The sequence below is a fragment of the Jaculus jaculus genome, chromosome 13 (genome assembly GCF_020740685.1).
Source record: "Jaculus jaculus isolate mJacJac1 chromosome 13, mJacJac1.mat.Y.cur, whole genome shotgun sequence".
NCBI classification, from domain to species: Eukaryota; Metazoa; Chordata; class Mammalia; order Rodentia; family Dipodidae; genus Jaculus; species Jaculus jaculus.
In genome coordinates this window covers 75389871-75399983 of record NC_059114.1, presented here as the reverse complement: position 1 = coordinate 75399983, position 10113 = coordinate 75389871, and the positions used below count along the sequence as shown (strand labels likewise).

The following is a 10113-nucleotide window of genomic DNA, read 5'->3' as shown; positions in this document are numbered from 1 at the left end:
GGATAATTCTCCTCTGGCTTGAGTCTTTCACCTAGCTTCCTCCCTGAAACTTAATTCCCCCTTACAATAAACATCATAATTCATAACTTCTCCCTAAATAAACTTAATAACTCATAAGTTACTCTTCTTGGAGTCTACAAGAACTGGAAGGTTGGAGTCCATAGACCTGAGGGGAGCCCCAAACCCAAAATCATGCATCATACAAACATACAAATAAAGAGAAAAAAAAATTAGAAAGATAAAAACAATTCTAAGTCCCTTTGTTGGTATGTTTTGTTTTGTTTTCTTTTCTTTTTTTGACTTATGAACTATTCACAACTTTGTTTAGAATGACAAACTTGAAACACACCCAGTGAACCCTGACAGGAGATGGAATTATAATATAGTCATAGGAGATTAAGACACACTTAGGAGGACCAGCATGGAATTACAGAACACTCTAGAAAAAAAGAAAAACTAAGCTTTATTTCATCTTTAAGGAAATACTGAAAATAAACATTTTTTTACAAATTTAAATGAAGCAATTAAGTTTTAACTCAGGAATGAATTCTTTAAAATCATGTCATCTACAGACTATACTCTGGCACCAACCAACACAAAGTTTACTTAAAACTAGTATTTTATATATGTTCATCCTAGTACTCAATGATTAAGAAGACTGAAGTATAAGTTCAATCAAGTTTTATATACAATGTCTCAGAAACAACTTGCAAATACAAAACATTCATATCAGCACATAAATTATAAAAAGCACACATGTAAATATATCTCTCTCATAAATAAATAAAAATAAAATATAAAGACATATGGAAATTGTACTGAAAGACTGGATTTGGAGCTTGTCTGTATACAGATAGATGCATTTCGTCTTAGGACGTATACACACAGAAACGCGTTAGCTACAACAACATCATTCACTCTCTTCGATGTGCTGCGCGATAGCTACAGGCTCGTAACCGTCACTCCATATGCAGCACCTGAACAAAATCTATATTCAAAAAAAAAGTCTTTGAAAACTCCTGAGAGTAGAAATGCGCCCCATTTACAGCAGAGCTGTACAAAACCCTGTCTCAGCCATGAGCAGAGGCACAGACCTAACGATCCCGCCTGGGGTCAGCTTCGCCAAAAGCCCACTACCTCGGAGTCGCAGACGCACCTTGCATGCAACACAGTCTTTGGCTTCTCCAATAACTATGGTGTTGAGTCTTCCTTTGCCTCTTGTAGCAGTCAGGACATCAGAAGGCAGCTTTGTAGCTTATTTCTCAGGACAGAACCCATATTGTCTGCATTTGTAGCAAGATTCTCTTTTTCTAAAACATCAAGCGTTGTGATGGCCACTCGGCAGCCTAGAGGATTGCCAAAGTATGTTGGTCCACGTTCACCTGGTTTGATGGTCAGCATTACCTCAGCATCACACAGCACTGTGACACACAGTGTCTAGTCCACCAGAAACTACCTTTCCAAGAAACATGCAAGAGCTGACATTTTTGTTCTGGCCAATCCTGTCTGTATTTCATCAGCAATAAACAGGACTTGGAGCCTGCATTCGCAGTATGTAGTCTGGATTCAGAGCAACTCTTGTTCACTTGACCACTAAGCGTACAACATTTCGATACTGAAGTGCCTGCTTACATGCAGATAAGTGGTGAAACAGGATGATTTCAAAACCTGGTATAAAGGGTACAAACCCATCATGACTGGTTGGGTCTGTGGAACTGAAAACAGCAGACAATGTTCTGCCCCATAAGTTTCTGGCTATATAAACTATCATTGCTTTGCATTTCTGAATGTCTTTCCAGGTCATCCTCATGCATGAGCCCGTTTACAGGCAATCTTTACAGAGGTAGTTGAAAAACTTAGTGATATGCTCCCTGTATCCAGCAAGCACATTGTTACAGAAAGGCCAAGATGTTGAGGTCAACTTGTCCACTTGGCATTCAAAACCTTGGGATGACAGTGTCCCTGGTTGTAGGCATTCAGGAATTTAAAATAGGGTCTGCCTTCAGTCCCCTACATATACATACCTTTCCCTCTCTCCAGGGGTATAGGAAAAGGATGGCAATTATGTGCACCATATTTAGATTCCCATTCAAAAGTGTAATCAAAGGATGGAGGACCTTGGACTTTCTTTTTTAGTTGCAACAGATGTGCAGAGTCCACTGAGAAACTCCTCCACGAAGAACAGCCGCGGTCTGCCTGCTGGTGAGGTAGTTTGCAAAACGTTGTGTAAGTCCTTCAGGAATGGAACAGCTCAGACCACTATTTTTTCTTCCCATGATTCGAACCAGAATTCAGATTTGTAGCCCAAGATCCAGCCAGGGACATTCCTCAGAAGATCCAATAGTTCCTGATGATGTCTGGAAAGCAACTGGGGCCCTACCTCAGCCACCAAGCACAGATCGGATTTACTTCTGTCTAATTGGGTTCCATTGAGCTGGTATTATTTTTCCTTTTCTCTTTTTACAGTAATCCTTTCCTCTTTTGCTATTGTTATATAGACCCATTATTTTTATTGATAATTGATAATTATTTTCCTTACGAGTTTCAACATAAACTTTTGGATGCTGATTGGGATTGAATTATATTTTTATACTTGAAGATTTTATAGTAAAGATAGACATCATCATATTATTTCTTCCTACCTAGGAAAGATCGTCCCACACTTGGCTCTATATAAAACAAGAGTGCTTTTGTAACACTTAAGCCAACTCTTCACCACAGCAGGGAATAATTATTAAGAAACCATGGCACCAACTCTGTGAGTCTTTTAGTTCTGGACCTTGTATTAAATTGGGAGGAAATATTGACTCCATTATTTTCAGAACTATCTTTCTTTCCTTTCAAACACTATTTTTCTTTTGTCCCCCAGGGGTGAAAATGTTAGGCTAATTTCAGCATGTATCAAGATCTGATCACAGAAGTAATCAAGAGAACTCAAGACACTACAGTTAAAATAGGCTTAACTCGAGTTTATATAAGGAAAGGTTTCCTCCTCTCCACCTAGTCGATAAGATGGCCTGGCACGAGGAGCTCAATAAATGGGCAATGATGCAAAAAGACAGAGCATTTTGTCACCTTTCCTCTGAACTCTTTGACCCATTGTAGAGACTATCAACCAGAAAGCCCATTAGTGCCAGTGATATTCTAGTCTTGTGATATGGACAGCTACTCACCAGGAAGGAGACCAATCCATTCCATCCAGGTCGCTGAACAATTACTGGATCATAAAGACTTTTAGTCACTGCCAAAGTGAATTCCATCTGAACCACCAGACCGAGTCGTGTGAGTCCATCTATCACTGCCATGCCAACTGGTCACCCATGCAGACACTGCATTAGATGCAGTAGTCTCTGAGATGACTTATAAGTTCCCTTCCCAACACAGATCTCTGTCTCAGATATGAATAATCCATGACGCATTTTAGATATTTTTTATGTCTCCTACCTATTCATTCTAATTTGTCATATTGGATTTTTCATTATTTACTGTATAAAGATCAGATCACAGTTAAACATTATTTATATTCTATCTCAATATTTTTAGACCTCATATTGGTTTACTTCGCATGAATAGAATATCAAGAGGAAAAGGTTCAGTTAAAAAGTATGTCTACTCACAAAAAAGAGGCTTGTAATATCCAAAGGTCTAAGGTACCAAGCTTTTACAACTGGTCTTTTGATTGTCCTTTTCAGAACTAGACAAAAGCTCAGTGAAGTGATTGTCTATCCAGAGTTGACAGCAAAAGATGGTGTTTATATAAAATAAGAGAGGCCTGAGCCCAAAGACTTCGACACTACATGGAATGTGTAGTTTGGATACTCCATACTCATTCAGACATGAGTTCTGAATGAAATAACTTTTTCAAGCCATTTCTAATGACTAGCTACTAGTATTTCATCTTCAAGGGCACTGGGATTTACTACTGTGGTAGCTGGAATGAATGACCCCGATAGATTCAGGAGTTTTATTTAAAGTTGTAACTTGAAGGCTGGAGAGATGGCTGACCAGTTAAGCTATTGCCTGTGAAGCCTAAGGACCCCAGTTCAAGGCTAGATTCCCCAGGGCTCATGTTAGCCAGATGCACAAGGGAGCACACGCATCTGGAGATGGTTTGCAGTGGCTGAAGGCCCTGGTGTGCTCTCTCTCCCTCTCTGTCACTTTCACATAAACAAAAAAATTAATACAAAATATTTAAAAAACTAAAGTTGTAACTTGAATTTTTCCAACCTCCTCGCTGGAGAAGGTGTCACTGTCAGAGAATCCTGGGGTCCAGCCCTATGGGGACAGGTATAGAATTCCAGCCTAAGGCATGCAGAGAGCAGTCTGAGTTCTGCCTGGGGTTCCTGGAGTGTACTTGCTTGGGATGGGTGTTGGTTACTTTTCTCTGTGTGGATCTGTGTAAAGAGGACCAGCTTCTTCTGCTGTTATGGAACTTCCCCTAGATCTGTAAATTGCAATAAATATGCCTGGTTTGGAAATTCACCCCAGCAACAGAAAGATGACTACAATAACTACCAAGCAACATAGGTGTAAAGGGGTCCTCTAAGTTAAAGAAGAAAAATATCTGAATTTGGGGGGAAAGCAAGAATTAATTTCTGAAGTGAGTATAAATATTTATCATATACCTTTATCACTTCTTTCCTTGAAATAATTTATTTAAATTTTTTTATTTTAATTTCATTACTTTAGAGAGAGAGAAAAAGGGAGAGAGAGAGAAGGAGAGAGAGAGAAGAAGAAAGAGAATGGGCACACCAGAGTCTCCAGCTGTTGCAAATGACCTCCAGATGCATGTGCCACTTTGTGTATCTGGCTTACATGGGTCTTGGGGAAATCAAACGTGGTCCTCTGGCTTTGAAAGCAAGCACCTTGACTAAGCCATCTCTCCAGCCTGAATTCATCTATTTCCTTAAGTCAAACTTAATTTCATTTTTGGTGATATTGAAAGAGATTTCTCCATCTCATGCAGGTATTCATTGAAACCACAGTTAGGACTTGTCTGGCAGGCCCCCACGGATCCTAAATTAACCCACGGATCTGTGTAACACCTGATAATGTACCATCATGCAGATGTATCAAGAGATCCTGCTTTTGGAGTCTCCTCTACAGCATGTAATATCAGAACTGTGAAAGCTTATGATCAAGAAGGGGGGTGGTCCTCAACTTCCCAGCCAGGAGCACCCTGAAGAATTCAGTGTGCTGCCATAACTGAACACCAGGGACCTCATTTTCACCATTATGATCCCAAAGCTTTATGACAATTCGCTCACTTATGATATTTTATTTTTTTTGCATTAATTGATTACAACAGACTCCTCTGAAATAACTGATAAAATGCAATCCATCTTCCAGAATAAGCAGTCAGCAGCAAGAACGCTTAAGTTTGACAGTAGAGTCATGAAATCCAACTCAGCCATGCTGTATTTTTATAAAATTAAGTTAAAGAAATAGCTGTGCAGGCAGCATATTTATAGACCATACAAGTAAACAGCACCATGTATGACGCTAAAGCTCCCAGTGTTGTAAAATACTGCTCCATGTTGCAGTTATGAAAGGCATGAGCAAGTGAGCTGGAAGCAAGCTTGCAGTTGGCCATCAGGAGCGCATTACACGGGGAATGAAAAATAGTCTCTAGCCGCCATTGCTCAGAACAGAGAGCCGCACTTCCTGAAAGAGCACAGGATTTATGTTATAAATAAAACGCAAAGCCTCAAATACAGAACAGGGAGAAAAGGGAAATAATTTTACCTGTTTAATGGGGAGAATATCCAGGACGTTTATTGTTTCCATTCTTGCTTTCTCTCCACCGAATGCATTACTTGAGCTGGTGTTCCTATCCCAAGAGAGAGTGATGATCCTCTCCTTACCACTTTCCCATTGCAGTTTTCATCTTCCACGACTTAGAGTAAGTGTGCAAGATGGAAATGGACTTGACTGTGACACGTGCTTGAAAAGAATGATTTGCAGCTGAGTGGCAAAAGAGCAAAACTGTATTAATACGCCAAATTAACTTTCATTGATCACCTCCTCTGCCCTAGACAATGTATTAAGCATCTTACATAGATGGCCTCAGTGCTAAAGAAAATGAAAGAAGTTTTAATAAGTCCAAGTAATTAGAATACCACTACAATGACTTCATGTATAAAATTGTACTCATGAACGCACAGTAGCTGTGGTCACCTGCACAAGACAGAGCCACTGGCCATTCTGTCACAGATATGGCAAGGGGTTGAGTCCCCAGGGCTCCCTTAGGAGCTCCCTGTAGTAAATGATAATTGAAGCAGGGGGGATACATTTTCTTCACTGGTGTCCACTAGTACATGAAGCAAAGAACAAGAGGTCAACAAGACTTAGAGGGGACAAGAGAGGATAATAGGGGGGGGTGTATATGATCAAATTGCTATATATGTGTGTGTGTATAAAATTGTCCAAAGAGGGCTGGAGAGATGGCTTAGCAGTTAAGTGCTTGCCTGAGAAGCCTCAGGACCCCGATTCGAGGCTCAATTCCCCAGGACCCACATTAGCCAGATGCACAAGGGGGTGCACACATCTGGAGTTCATATGCAGTGGCTGGAAGCCCTGGAGCACCTATTCTTTCTCTCTCCCTCTCTCTCTTTCTCTCTCTCTCTCTCTGTCACTCTAAAATAAATAAAAATGAACAAAAATTTTTTTTAATTGTCCAAAGACAAAAAAATTTTAAATAAATATATGGCATGTAAAGTCACAATACATGTAGGAAATAATTTGATTTTTTAAATATGTTTATTTATTTATTTGAAGGGAGAGAGAGAGAATAGATGTCCCAAGGCCTCTTGCCACTACAAATAAACTCCAGACACATGTGCTACTTTGTGCCTCTAGCTTTATGTGGGTACTGGGGAATCGAACCTAGGCCACCAGGCTTTGCAAGCAAGCTCCTTAGCCACTGAGCAATCTCTCTGTCCCTTCTTTGATGATTTTTAAGGGAGGCAAGAATATTCTGGAGACTAATTAAGTTAACAAATGTGTATCAATGAGATATCATAGGTAAAAGAAGACTGCACTGGGTGTTAGGTGAATAAAACAAGATGGGAGTTTGCACTATCAGTATACATATGGAATATTGGTGGGTAGACTTACTTTTCCCTTTACACACTTCAGTGGTAATGACGTCATGCATTGTAGTACACAAAAGTACACTGTATTTGTCAGGGTTCTCTAGAGGAACAGAACTGCTAGAGTGAATTATATTAAAAGGGAACTTATTGGATTAGCTTATGGCAGCCCAATAGCAGGTGCAGGCCTGAGACTCCAGGAACGGGGTAGCTGCTCAGTCCACATGGCTGGATGCCTCAGCAGTCCCGATCCAGCACTGAAGGCCTGGAGGGTTCCTGAGGAGCCACTGGGTTTTGATCCACGTGGGTCTTCAATTGATGCTGGTCTTCAGTCCACGCTGGTCTTCAGTCCACACTGGAAGGCAGCCAGCAGCGCCGGCAGCCAAGTGGGAGGAAGGAAGCGTTCTCTTCACCCAGAGCTTCCTTATATGAAGTCCCCCTCTGAGAGGGGCTCTGAGAGCCCTGGGGGAAGGGCTCACTCTGGGGGAAGGACTCCTCCTTCAGTTAATCCTTCCTGGAAGCAACCTCAAAGACCCACCTGAAAGAGAGTTCTGTGGATTACTAAACAGATCAAGTGGACAACATCTTAACCATCACAAACACTTAACATTTTATTTCTCAAGTAGGCTTTAAGTTCTGGAAGGCTGGACCAATATCCTACAATGCCCATTCTCTCTAGCCCAATCCTAGACACTAAGCAAAGGCTAGTTCATTAAGCATTGGTATTAGAAGTTTGGAGAGCTTAGTCCACCTGAATAATCAATGTTCAAGATATTTAAAGCTTTAAAAGATAAGCAATGGAATTGTTAGCCACCTCAGTTACAGGGCATGATTTCTCTTCAGCTGTCTGGGGGATAACTGTGCCCTGTGCTAAACTCCACCTCTAAGGACAGCTACCACGTGGAAAGAGAACAAAAGAGGGGAGCCACTTTCTGTGAGACACTGTTGCTTTAAGGTCAATGATATCCCCAGTGGACACCCTGCGTTTTGCTCGTAATTATCCCATTTGATATGGTACTCATTCAGCACTTTCGTTTTTCTCTGGCTCAGAGTGGAATTGGGAATTCAAGCCAGTTAGTTGAGAATCGATGCTGTGCTATAAAAAAATACTGCTGGTGTTACACGGCTGTGCTGCTGCGGCAGGTCCTGTTAGCTGAGTACTTCTTGGCTCGGTAACGTTGTGTTACACCACGCACAGCTGCTGGGAGAGGTTCGTTCCAGAAACAGTCAACCAGGGGTTATTCTCGCAGAGTTACCACTAAGCATACAAAATGTGCCTGTGAAATTTCTAAGCTCTTTACATTAATTCATGCAGTCCTCACACCACAATAAATTTCTCTTCATTTTGAAATGAAGAAACTGAAGCAAAGAAGTATTAAGAAGAAACTAAGTAAAACAGCAGGGAGAGATGGAGAAAATTGACCAATCGGTTCAAAATTGCAGTTAGGAGCAAGAAGTTCTAGCTCTTTTCTGGTCCATCCCATAGTAGGTGTTGCAGTTAGGTTCACATTGCTGGCAGGAATCACCTAACCAAGAGTAGCTTTTGGGGAAAAAAAGAGGATTTATTTGGCCTTACGTACTCGAAGGGACGCTCCACGAAGGCAGGGACAACCGTGGCATGAACAGAGGGTGGACATCACTTCCTGGCCCATGTAAGGTGGGCACCAGCATCAGGAGAGTATGCCAAACACTAGCAAGGGGGAGCTGGCTATAACACCCATAAGCCCGCCCCCGACTATACACTGCCTCCAGGAGGTGTTAATTCCCAAATCTCCATCAGCTGGGAAACTAGCATTCAGAAAGCCTGTTTATGGGGGACACCTGAATCAAACCACCACAGTAGGGTCAACAATAATGAACTGTACACATAAAAAAGTTAGAATGCACATTGGGACTCCTAATGAAATTATCTGAGCTCCACAAAGCTAGGATAGCCTTGTTCCTCCAGCTCTACTGCCAGTAACATACAGGTCTCTCTCTCTCTCTCTCTCTCTCTCTCTCTCTCTCTCTCTCAAAAAAACGAGCAAGGATTTTGAATGTTTTCATAGTCAAAAATAATAAATGTTTGAGGATTTAGACATGTTTAACCTTTCTAAATTATTATACAATATATAAATGTATTAGAGTTCATGTTGTCATATTCATATCTACAATTGTAAAAATTCTTACATAGGGCTGAAGAAATGGCTTACTGGTTAAGGCACTTGCCTACAAAGCCAAAGGACCCAGGTTCAATTCCCCAGGACCCACGTAAACCATATGCACAAGGGGGTGCACGCATCTGGCATTCATTTGTAGTGGCTGGAGGCCCTGGAGTGTCCATTTTTTCTCTCTCTCTCTCTTGCTCTCTCTCTCTCTCTCTTTCTCTCTTTCTCTCTCTGAAACAAAGAAAAAAATATTCAAAAAAGTTCTGGGCTGGAGAGATGGTTTAGCAAGTTAAGGCGCTTGCCTGTGAAACCTAAGAACCCAGGTTCAATTCTCCAGGTCCCACAAAAGCCAGATGCACATGATGGTGCATGCATCTGGAGTTCATTTGCAGTGGCTAGAGGCCCTGGGGCGCCCATTTTTACTTGCTCTCTCTATCCTTGTCTCTGTCTCTAATAAATAATAATTCAGAAAACAAAGCCCATTTTAAAAAAGTTCTTACATAACACTTTAGAAGTAATTTGTTTTAAGTATGTTGGAAGTCACAGAGCTATCAGTGGTGGGAACTACAAGGTAAGTCTGAGGTATACAGCTTCAAAGCCAACATCCGAACCAACCCATACATCAGTCTTCAGAAGTTTCTGGGTCCTCACTGATTATGCTCAGGGCCCGTGTCTGGCTTACTGAGATCACTGGTCTGCCAGCTGCCCCTCACCTCTCACCCTTTCCTTCTCATTCTTGCTAGACAGTGTTGCTGGTACTCAGGCCTGCTGTCCTGATCTATTAGGTTGCTAATAACACAAGTATACAGACTAGGTAAATTTTTTTTTAATTTTTGTATTTATTTGAGAGAGATAGAAAGAGAAAGAGGCAGATA

The 10113-nt window shown here is 41.2% G+C and overlaps 1 pseudogene; it reads right to left on the bottom strand.

Annotated features, from left to right (window-relative positions):
- Positions 1 to 910: 910 nt before the first annotated feature.
- Positions 911 to 7156, bottom strand: LOC101602962 (annotated as a pseudogene).
- Positions 7157 to 10113: the final 2957 nt, after the last annotated feature.